The 12434-nt window shown below is 40.5% G+C and overlaps 1 protein-coding gene across 1 annotated transcript in view; it reads right to left on the reverse strand.

Annotated features, from left to right (window-relative positions):
- The window catches only part of LOC126048006 (potassium voltage-gated channel subfamily KQT member 1-like), a 504159-nt gene that overhangs the window by 219295 nt on the left and 272430 nt on the right, over positions 1-12434 (reverse strand). The gene's annotated exons all lie outside the window — the stretch shown is intronic.

Here is a 12434-nt window from a genome sequence, read left to right on the forward strand (position 1 = left end):
CTGGACATATCATAACTTAGCAATATCACTTCACCCAGAGGATACTATATTTGCAGAATATTAATTGTGCCACTTGGCTGGCAATTAATTACCACACTCTTATTTACGGTGAATTTTGGAGGGGTAACTGTAAGAACAAGTATTTTATTTAAGCACTGACTCCTTCCCCATGGACTTCTTCATTCATTTAAAACGAGTGAACTAAAGCAAACAAAATTTCCTTTCCAAGGAAGCCGCAATGTTAAGAAATCTATGTTCTATACAGACATCATCTCTGACATGTGATGATAACCATAGGAAAGCTTGCCAGCAAGTTTCTCAAGTCTCCTGAAAACACAATTTGCCGCCTTTTCCCAGTACATCTGACTGGGGAATAGGAAGTATTGGCTAGGCCACCTACTTGGATGCCACAGTTTAGAGAAAAAGTCTTTAAAAAGTGGAAACATTACAGTGTATTATTTCAAAGTGAAGTAAATAAAAGGTAAAACAAACAGGGACTGTAATTAAGAACTAGCATAATTTTTCATAATTTCTCTTTGATAAAATTAGTGCTTCTGGTTGGGTGAATACCACAGCCACAGAAACAGAGTTTTTAAAATAAGCTTTCAATAGCTTTTTCTTGCTCTTTCTATTTCAAGTCCCAGTTTGATATTAAATACATGCACTAACGTGTGAAACTCAGGTGTCTATACTACATATATCCTCACACTTCATATATCTATGTATATTCATGCACATATCCATATATATACACTCACACATGCAAAACACACAGAAGACAATGCAGGGTGAGCACGATTCAAGAACCATCATTGTTGTATACCATCAACAGCATTGCTAAGTACGAATCTTTGCATTTGTGTAAGCCCATCAAAGGGATTTCAGAAGTGTCACTGACGGACTACCAGTAGTTTAGCCTACAGGACCTTTATTATGGTGAAAGAAAAGCTCTCAGCTTGACGCTCAGGGCTCCAGCTGAGCTCCTGTGGCTGGTGACTAGAATGGAGACAACGTTCTGCTTGTAAATGGCACGTACTTGATAGAGAAATCTTTGTCTGTCAGCCCATACAAGTAATATATATATTTTTATAACCAGAAAAGAATCACAGTTTAGGGTTTAGCCTTCCTCCTTTTTGTACCAGTTAAGATAAAAGCTTGAAATTATCCCCCAGCTCTAAATGATGTGAGACTTCATACGTATACTTAAGAGGGGGCGTTTTGTAGGGTAATCCATATGAGATAGTTCATGCATTGTTTAAACAGCCTCAAATACGTAAGCTTCAAGAAGTCAGAGATGGAAACAAACCAAGGCAGTAATTTCCTCCTAATTCCCCTCCTTCGGCAGAAATCAGGGCTACAGAACTTTTTCCAATGTGTTACCAAGTTTAAGTGTCCAAAATGATGAAGTTGACTCCTGGAACCTTATGCACAGTTGAACAGGCCTCACTTTTAGAGAAAGAAGTTATTTATTTGTGAAATACAGCAAAGAAAATCACCTGACTATAATTCAAAAGCATTTGATATTGGCCTGTTCCAACTGGCAAAATTCCCACCAATCTCACTGGGAGCAAATTTTGAAAAAGGTCTAAGTTACTGTTCAGATCTGATGGTCTTTAGCATTAAACTGAGGGACAGAAATACATGAAACTTGGCTTTAATGGAAAAAAGACAGCGTGAAAACGTGCAAACCTGTAGACTGAGATACGTGGATGTGTTATCTTAATTGCCTGAATAAATGCATAAGGAGCACAGCAGCTCTAGATGACAGAGAGCAGCTCTGGATGAGTTAAACTCCCTGCTCTGCATTGCAAGCAGAGCTATCCTCCTGACGGGCGGTTGTGGCAGGGTGGCTGACTGTGATCCTACACATTTTTGGAGATTTTAGCTGATTTTCATAGTTTCTTAGCACTGATGACCAGAATGGGTAACTACAGCTGTTACTGGCAAGGTTACATTTAACTCCGTATTTAGCCCAATACATTTATCCTGCTAAGCCTTCTATTTTAGGCCAAACCCTTGGATTAGGCCAAACCCTTTAAGCCTTGAGGGTGTCAGTCTTTTACATGCCAGAAGCATACAACAGGAGAGAACAAAAGGCCAGAGACACTTTAGGTCATGCTTTAGTAATGCTCAACAGAAACACAACAATGCTTGCCGTGAACCTCCTAAAATATTTTGAGATACACAACTCATGAAACAACAACCTGGGGGGATTGTGGTGGACACCGTACTTGCACACTCTTTCCACGTGGCATTTTCTGCTGACAGAAGACAGAAACGGACAGATCTTCACAGGTATTATGGTGCCTAACTCCCATGGACGGGAAGGTTTAACTACTTTTGTTGCTCCAGCTGCCAAATGAAGTCAGTAGGACCTGAGCACTTGCTCGAAGTAGGAATATGGGTGGGTGGGTGACCGCACCTCCACCCCTATGAAAGCAGCCAAGCTCTCTTGCCTCTGTGCAGCAGAGGGCAGTGGCACACACATAGTGGGAGATGCTTTCCAGCACATTAAAAAAAATTATTTAAATTTAAAATCTTCACCTATAGCACCAAGCATAAATGCTAGACCTTGTAAGGATGAGGTCCATGCTGAGTGGAGTGTTACTGTTAGGTGGGTTGTTCTTTGTGTATGTTTTGCTCAAAAGAATATGATTAGAGTTTTATTGGCGGACAATGGTGTACAATCCCATCTTTTCACGTAAACAACAGACAGGAAGGTTTTGTTAAGACATTCCCCCAAAAGACTGTAAAGGAGAACAAAATGACATTTGAACAGAAGCGATCAGGATTTTGGAACGTTATAAGCACATAAAAAAAATTAATAATGGGAGCTTGTAACATCTGCAACTGTAACGGATACCATGAAACGTCTACTGAAATAACATATACTTGGATCCATAAATGATACTGACATCGTCTATAACTACGTCTTCATGTAGGACCCAAGCCTTGGAACCATTTGCAAACCAGCACGTGTGCCTTACCTTTCTGTGAACGGATGGCCCAGCAGGATGCTCAATTTTAAAAGCAGTCAAACCTACTCCTAATTACAACGAGTCCTTCCCAGTTTGGCTTATGGACTCCTGGGCTGTCGTATCGCTGTGGTAGGGCAGGGAAAAAGAGGAGCGGGTGGAGGGCCTGGACCATATAAGTTAATGAGCAGTCCCCACCCTGATCTGATCTCTCCAGTGACTATTCTAGAAGGTGAGGGGGGAAAGGTGCCCCTCTTTGCTGGCTGACTCGACCTTCCCCTCTGCAGGTTTTGAGTTTGCCAATGTGCCAAAGAGCCTGGCGGGATGGCCATGAGCCAGGGAGGCTCTGCAGCCCCCGGGCTGGTCCTCTGCTCGTGACTCAGAGACGCGCTGTGAAAAGTCCCTACTTTTAGCTTAAAACACCTGGATGCATTTAAGACTTTTTGGTTTTTAACTGCAGAAAGGCAGTAGCCTAAGCCAAAGAAGCCAAACATTTTCAGTTGAAAATAATTGAACCAGAGGAGGAAAGAGAGATGATCAAATCCAAAGCAACTCTGGAAACCATCCACAGGGATTTTTTTCTTTTAGTTTTATATTCTGCTCTGTTTGTTAAAAGCTTGTGTTGGCCAGTTCAGACCTACTCTTTTTCTTCTTCTTTTGCATGGAGTCTGATAACTTTCAGCTTAATGTGCTTTGGAACAGTCAGGGAATATTTTAAGTGAAAAACAGATATGGAAACGGACCCTAAACACAGGCAAAGTTACAACTATTCCAGGCCATGCTGAGGCACAGCTCAAGTCTCCAAACAAGCCTGTTGTCAGCGTGATGCACCTTTCAGTCCAGAAGTATTTTTTAATCATTGGAGTTCGCTTCAGCATAGAGACAAGGGGAAGGACTTTATTCAGGCTGTGCTGCAGGACGGCTGCAGATAGCAGAGCGTGCATTCCAGGCTGGTTTTCCTGCCGTTTATTCAGGTGTCGTGAATTAGAAGAGTTATTCAGTGTAACGTAACTACTTTGATCATGAACTGTGGAAAATAAAGGCCACTTCAGCAAGGTCAATTATAGCTCTCTGTCCCAATTTGCAAAACTGGTTTGAGGATACACGCTTACGGTACCTGGATTACTGCTGAGCTTCATTCATTTGTTACGTTTTGATTGCTTAGCAGGAAAACACATATAAAGTCACACTAACACTACTTTAATATGTTCATTGGATAATGTTGTAACTCCTGCCCAGAGTAACATACAGCATCATCTATTCTGGAATTGTTCACTTGACATCAGTTTCTAAGCCAGCACAAACAGTGACTAGGTCAGTGATGGCAACTGAAACATAACGAAGTTATTTGAGAAGCTCAGTCCTCCATCTGCTTTTTTTTGTTTTCCCATCACATTTGATTAAGAGTATTCACTTTCTGGCTCTGTTTCTAGGAAAGAACTTTGATTCTCAGTCATAACTTTAATTTTTCTCATGTACAATTATCTTAAATGGGCTGATATTTTATTGGGTAAAACATAAAGCAAGCCTTATTTGCACTGAAAGCATGAGCAGACTCCATACAAAACATGAAATGTTGGCATCACAGGATACTTTTGCCTCCAGATGCACATATGCCACTCACTTTCAGAGGCAAGATTTTTCATTAAACTGCAGATTCCCACCGTTACTGAAAGACAATATTTAGCAGAGATGAATATCACCTATATTGAAATGTAGCTAACTGTGTAATTATCCCATCACATGGACAGGATGGACCAGTAAGTTGTTGGGGGAGAAGAAGGGTGGGAAAACAGTAATCATAAAGGACATAAAATTAGAGAGTTTATTACAGACAAGTGCAGCAGTTAGTCCATATTCAGTCACATGCACTATGTGGACCTTCTGTTGATGGAGACAAGTGGTGGAGGGAGATGGTTCTCATCACAAGGACCGTAAAGAAAAGAAGCTTATATAATGTGTTTTAAGTACCAAAGGAAGTTACAACGTCCAAATGAAAAAAATAAAATCTTCCTACCAGTAAATGAAAATAAAATTAGTATTACCTTCAGCTAAGCAAAGCCAGACAAAATGCCTCGAGCCTCTTAAACCACTCGAGTTAAGAGAAGGTTGCAGCTTGAATCTGACATGCAAACACCTGGAAATGTCGGGCGATGATTCCGATTCCAGAGCTCACCCCAAGCCAGGAGCAGCAGAGAAGTGCAACATAAATATAATAGAAGAGGTTACCAGTCTTGTAACATTTCATCAAAGCCTTGTGAAGAACAGATACTTCTGGAGAATTTCCACCACTTACATGATGGAAACTTTGTAAGATGCCATTTGCACTGAAACCTGAGAGAACATTTCAGAAAATGTTGGCACGACTTTATTTTTCCCTTTACTCCTAATCACAATCCCACCTTAAACCTACCTCATCTCTGTTCTAACCATATCCTTATCTGAACCTTTTCTTTTCAAGCCCATGTTTGGCTCAAAACTATAAATAAATTAGGATTGGCTTCTCTCAAAACAGAGCAGCCTGGAGGCCTATTTGGCTTCACCAAGCTCTGCTGACAGCCTCAATTTATGAAGGAATGCTGCAGATTCTGCAAATCCCTCCTCAGCAGGTACGGTCCCGGGCAAAGTAGGAAAGAATACCGAAGTGACATGTTCATGGGGGGCTGCATTCTGGCACCTGGTTATTTTGCTGAAGATTTTGTGGCATTGGCTATCGCCACTCATCCATCACCAGGTACTCTGCTGCCTCTTGGGATTCATTGCAGAATGCAATTGTCTCTGCTTCTACTTGTCTAACCTGGCCTTTCCCTGACGTGAACAACAAAGCAAGCAGATTTCCTACAGCAGTGCTCGTAGGGATTGGGGCAGGGAAGGCAGATTGTGGAGGGACAGAAGAACAGCTCTGAGGAGAAACTGTTAACAGAGGAAGAACTAGGACTTCATTTATAGGGAGCAACTGGCAAGACAATACATTGGCAGAGGAAACACCACTGGGAGAAGCAGCAGTGCAGGGTGTTTTCCTGATGTTGTCCATGAACAGAATAAAAATAGTAGAAAGGTCCTGAAAATAATCAGAGGTAGATGTAACCTGCTCACTGAATGTGATTTAATGAGGAAGAAAACCCCTCAAACTTTGTTTTTCTCAACCCTAGACAGTTAGAGTTTTCAGTTACAAGTTTGTTCTGTAATATTACAAAGTGGGTTTATTGAGAAAGTGGGAGAAAAGCTCTGTGTTAGTCCCTTGCTAATTAACATGCATAATTAAAATGAGTAATTAAGCTTACTACAGAATGCTCTTGTGTTTGGGAGCCCAACTGCCCTTGAACAACAATTCATCTGCTGAACTGTCTCTGAGAACTAAAGTAACCATTGGATATTTTGGTTACATCTTTCCTCTATGTTTTGTTGGCAGCAAAATAAAAGTGCCTGGTCTCTTTTCTGCCATTTTATTTCTTCCATTCTTCCTGCAGTGTCAGAACAAACAAGATGATGTCACAGGGATGTCTTTTCAGTGTGGAAATACAAACACAGAAAGATTTTCTTTTTTTTTTCTTTTTTTTTCTTTTTTTTTCTGAGCAAACAGCTTCTAGAAATTGCCACAATAACTTCCTGTATTGGCGCTGTACCATGACTACTTCTGGTCCCAGGATAGGTGAAATGCTCTCGTCTCCCCGCCACCTCTCATTTGCTTAGAAAACAGACTCTAGCCACAACCACCTTCTTGGGAAGTGGACAAACACTGACAGACAACGGCATGTTTTTACCCCACATATTACAACAGTCGCTGATTCTAGCTGATAAAGGTGGTTTTTCACTTTTCTCTCCTTAAGACTTGGTCTTCATCAATTTGCCTTTAACAAAATGCCAACAGAACTGAATGCCTAGCTAGTAAAAGGCACTGCAGAGAGAGCCATCACTAAGCCCAAACAACCTCCCAGCAGAGGAGATGCCTTTCTGGAATCCGAATAGCCTGCACAGCGGTGCGGGGGGAACTAGAATGGTACAGACTTATTCGACGGGCTCTGGTTTGCTCACTTTAAAAAATGCCACAACCCAAATTAATGAACTTTAAGACTTCATTTTCCTCTTCACTGTATTCAGCATTTATGGGAACAACGTGGTGTTGTTAATATACACCAATGACTGAGCGCTGTATTTATGCCTCAATGATTTTCTGTCATGAGAATATAATGCCTGGCAAAGACTGATTCTCTGAAATACCAGTTTGTTTGGGGTCATTAATCTTAATTCCTATCTTGCCTGAATAGGAACTGGATAACAGTCAAGTCAGGGAATAGTTCTGAGAATTAAAACTTCAATAGTCTTTGGGCTGCCCAAAGCTTTACATTTCTTTTTAAAAATAAGTAATTAATTAATCTGCACCAAGTACTAGGGAGATACCCTGTGGAATCGAGCAAAATGCTTCTTGTGGTTTTAAAAAACAAAAAAACCAGTGGCTTTTGGCAGGATCTTTCCTCAGTAGCTCTTGTGATTTAGTAGTTACAGCAGGGGCTATGGAAACACAACTCCTGGGTTCTTGAACTGATTGATTTAACTGGCCTCTGTCTCTCTGGGTGATCTTGTGCAAGTCCTTTTACCTGGCTATGCTCTAGTTTATATGTCTATAAAGGAAGTGTAAAACCTAAGTCGCGGAGGTGTCATGAGGCTTACTTCACTGGGGATTTTAAGGCAATCAGTGGTCCCAAATGAAGAAGTATTTTATTTATAGGATGACTCAGCAGAAAAAAGAATAGTGACAATGTGTTTTTCCCTTAATGATGGTAAGGAACAAGGGAGACTGATCTGCAGGCTTGGGGAAACTGCCGTGTCACTGCTCCCTAAGCAGAGGCTATTTTCCAGAGCACTCTTCCCTCTCCACCTTCACAATCTCTGCTCCTCCTCTCCTGAGCACCTGAGCAATCTGGGAATTAGGTCCCTGCTCACCAGATACTCAGCAATGCAAGACAGCCACAGCATCTGAAGCCAAGCAGGACCATTAGATCATGAACGTGACCTGCTCAGCAGTGCAGGGGATTGCATTTCACACAGCTGCCCTTGCCCTGAGCCAAAAACCTTGTGTAGAACTAAAGTAACTTTCCAGAAAGGCATCTGGCCTTGATATAAAGACCTTTATATACTGTTTAAAAGTGCCTTATTTGTTATTTAAATTTGTCAGTATTCAGCTTCTAGGCTTCTCTCTCCAACTGGAGTTTTAGCCTTTTCCAGCCCCGTCTTCCTCACAGGGACCTTCAGCGGTGCCAGGTGCACTGCCTCTGGCCTGGCAGGGAGACCAGGCTTGGGTGTAGGGAAGAGAGTGTAATGGTCTCTGGGGAACTGCAAGGAGCAACTGAAATCCTAAACCATTTTTATCATTATTTTTCTGCTTGTGGTTTATGTCATGCTATCAGTAATGATAGAGATTCATAATGGAAATGCTTAGACTGGCAGGAATGGAGAATGAATGGAAAGGTCTGCGTGTGGAAGCATCAAAAAGGGAAAAACAGCATAAAAAGCCCTGTGAGGATGGCAGGTTCTTGTGGGACCTGGACCATCAACATCACAGTACATTTATGAGCAGCTTTTGGAGATACCCAATTCAGGAACACAAAGGAACAGGCATAGTAAAGAACTGCCTCTGCCTAGACTGGAAAAGGACTCCAGCCACTAAGAGGGGATGGTGGGAAAATACAGAACAAGGCTGGTGTCTTAAGACACCCTAATAAGGAGACAGAGTACAGAGAATAAATCCTAATGATTCCCAGAGGTGGGAGAGCACGGAGAAGTAAAAGACCCTGAGCACTGTCAGCTCCCAAAGGCAAAAAAGGGTCAGTGGCACCTGGCTGCCATCCTGAGGAGATCCCAGCAGACACCATGAAGACTCAGTAGAGCATTACTTGGCCCTCCGCGCAATCGCAAGAACTCCCGAGCAGCCCACCTGGATATGTGCAGCTGGGATACAAGCATAGTGGACAGGCTGCTTGGGTACACACATCATTGTATTTGTGAGTGCATGATTATGATAGCATGAATCGCTGAAACTAGCCATTTTAAAATAAAATCATCTCGCCCTCCTCTAATGTCTTGTATCGAGTTTTGGTACACAACAACCAGTTTATAACAGCAGAAAAGATTCTCAAAGGTTAGCTCTAAGTTTGACTTACTATCTGATCACCTTCAAATTTGCCTTTCAAAGGTCTTGTCAAAACTACATATATTCTCACAATGGCCTTGCGAACTCCCATCACCAAGTCACAAAAAGCCAACTTTTAAGCTCCAACACCAGTTTCTACAAACCTATGTGCCAAGAACAACTATCGCTTTGCCATTAGAGGAACTGGCGTTTCAAAACCAGACAAAAATCATGATCTTCCTTTTCTTAAAATTTTAGTGTCTATAAACTATTTTGCAGACAACAGTAGTCGTACTCATAGAACCTCACAAGGAACTTTGTGCAGCTACAGACATTTATTAATTTTCCACCCTGTATTTCATCTAAGAACATGCATAAAAATCTTACAGGCCTCACTTGCCTGATAGTGAAAACATGCAGTGCTTATCAATAGCTTACTACAGAAATAAATATCCTGCTGAAAGTTGCAAGCATCACTTGTGCAAAACTATCACTGAAACCAGAAGTTTTGCTGAGCTACTTATTTCAAGAGATTTCACTTGCTCATTGAGAAACTACTTTGTGTTCAAAGATTGTGAATCTTTTCTTTACCTTCAGGAAAAGATGGTGTGTCTTGGCATTTTTTTTCCCCCTTTTTTTTCTGGCAGACCTTTAGCTCAGCCAGTGGACGAACAGAAGGAAAGTGTTCATTTACCAATTGCTCGTGACTTATTATTAAAGAACAGGAAAAATAATTTTTTCAAAGTAAGTGAGGAAATCTGTGTCTTCATGCTCTGGGGAATTCTGATTTTCCTGTCTTTGTTTCCATCCTGACTCACAGGAAAAATATTTTAAAAGTCATTATGAAACAAAAGATTCTGAAAGCATTTGAGCCTGAAATGATAATATGTTTCATTTTGTCCCATTTTAATACACATTTGTTTTGAAAAGGAAATATTTTATCCTCTTAAACATTAATGCATTTTATCTTGTTTGTGCCCTTTTTCCTCCCAGTAACTGGGACTCTGCGCTGAAGACATATACTCTACACTACATCACCAGGTGCAGAATGAAGAGCACATGCCTTAGAGAAGATGTAAACTCGTTTACAGAATACTATTAAAGAATGGCACATCCATGCTATGAATCCTATGAAACAGCAGACTATGCTGGGCAGATCCAGTTCAAATATTGGCACAGACTTAACTTTGACAATTTTCCACTAATGACAGTGTTCTGAACTGTGCCTGCATCAAATGAATTTTGTTTTAACTCCTTCTGTTATAAAATTAAATTAATAAAACTCCCTCTCCCCCTCAAAGTTTTATCATGGAAAAAATCCATTTTAAAGAATCTTCTTGCACTCGAAAGATCATCAGCTCTGTGTTCACTGAAAGTTAGTAGCAAATGAAGATCTGATAGAAGCAAATGATATCCATATAGTATCAAGTACATATGAGGCGATCTAGTTTACAGGATAATAGCTATTCGTATCAGTGCTTCAAAGTCTTAACCTTTAGGGGTTTGATTTTTTTTGCGTGTTTTGTATGAGTTTTTTTAATTGGGCCTTGACGATGCCAGTACTGCAGTCAAAAGTGTTTCTAAATAATTATGCACTCATTTAGGTGGCTAACTACCTGAATTGCTGTAATTAGAACACTTAATACAAGCAATTAATTATGTCAGCAATGCTGAAGGCTGTTTTTAAGATCTAGATACAGAAAACTGTTCAAACAAAAAAACACAACAAACCCCAAACAAAGGGATCTTTATTTCATTTGACACATTTCCAATGATTGTTCTCTGACAACAATCTGAGAACTCCTTTTGGAAGTTCTGTGTAAGAATGAAATAAAAACTGGGAACAATGCTATCAAGACTTCCACTGGAGTGGAATTTATTTTTTTATCCAAGCAATGGACATTCAGATGTTGCCTCAAATTAGCTTTATCTTGTCCTTGAGCAATTGGCTTTATTCGGGATCTGAAGGAGCTTACTGCAGAGGTGAGGCAGCAGACCAAGTATTCACATACTCTAGCTCAAAATGTCAGTGTTCAAAAATGTGAAATAGGTCATGACCATCTGTCCATTCGAAGCTGAAATAAGGACGTTTCTTCTCTTCAAATATACCTCCGTCGTACAGAAGTTTCCCACTATCCTCTCAGCCTCCAAGTCCTCACAATATTGAACTGGTTTGATAATGAATTACAGTCTTAGTTTTCTAAAAGTTCAGAAACCTATAAACTTCAACCTCATTCCAAAGGAGTCTGACACAATTTATCTCTCTGCTTGGAAATTATGCAAAAAGAAATTATGCAAAATCTGAGGTTTGGCATGGATTCGAAGCAAAACCACTTGAAACACTGCAATTTAAAGTGAATTTACTTTGACAATTTCAGTTTGCCCAAACCTGAAACTCAAAGCAAACCTCAGGGCAGAAGTGTAAACCAGAACAGATAGAAATCAACAAATGTTTACACAACACTCCATGAATCAAAGCTACTTAACTTCACATGACATGAAGCAGAGGCTGACAAGCCAGGAATCAGACTGGAACATTTTTTGAACACAATCTACTTCATTCGCATTTAACAGAACAACAGTTCATCCCTCTTATTACTTGCCTTCTCAACCATGAAGCCCCACTCATCTCAAGTTTTAAAACTCCTATTATCATCACTTCAATCTTTCTCAAATTTTCAAGCCTCCTGCCATGAGAACTATAGGGGAAATAAAGCCATTTTATACTACACAAAAACATCTTTAAATTTGTGCTCAGTAGAATAATCAATCACATGCATCTAACAACCTGGTGAACCAGTTGAGTCTGAGTGAGAGCTGATAATTTCCTTGAGTTATATAGTGTCACAAGTGATAATCAACTTAACCTGATACTAGCACTTATCTAAAGAAAAATACCTTTCTTCAAAGGAACAGATCCAGGCAAATAGTTCATAAATACCAGGGTGGGTTGTTTTTTCTTTCTTTTTTTTTTTAATGTGGCAATTTTTCATCAAAGCGATGAGCAGTTTCAAGCAGAGTCTTTAAAGCAGCTCTTTCTTGATTACAAACAGAGAGAGTGCTTGTCTCCCCAGCACATGGAGGGAAATGTTCAGTTTGCTCCACAGCACAGCACAGTCCGCTCCGTTCCCGGCCACGTACGCCTCGACACCTTACACCCCCCGGGCCTCTTAACTTGTACAGACTATGCAGAGAGCGCTAAGGATGGAATAATTTTAGTATTCTCAAAGATTAATGGAAAATAAGAATATAGCTCTTCAGAACCAGCATCCATACGTATTTGTACATTAGGATATGTCTGTGCTACATCTGTTATTAGCTCCTATGCG

This window comes from Accipiter gentilis, chromosome 18 (genome assembly GCF_929443795.1).
Source record: "Accipiter gentilis chromosome 18, bAccGen1.1, whole genome shotgun sequence".
NCBI classification, from domain to species: Eukaryota; Metazoa; Chordata; class Aves; order Accipitriformes; family Accipitridae; genus Astur; species Astur gentilis.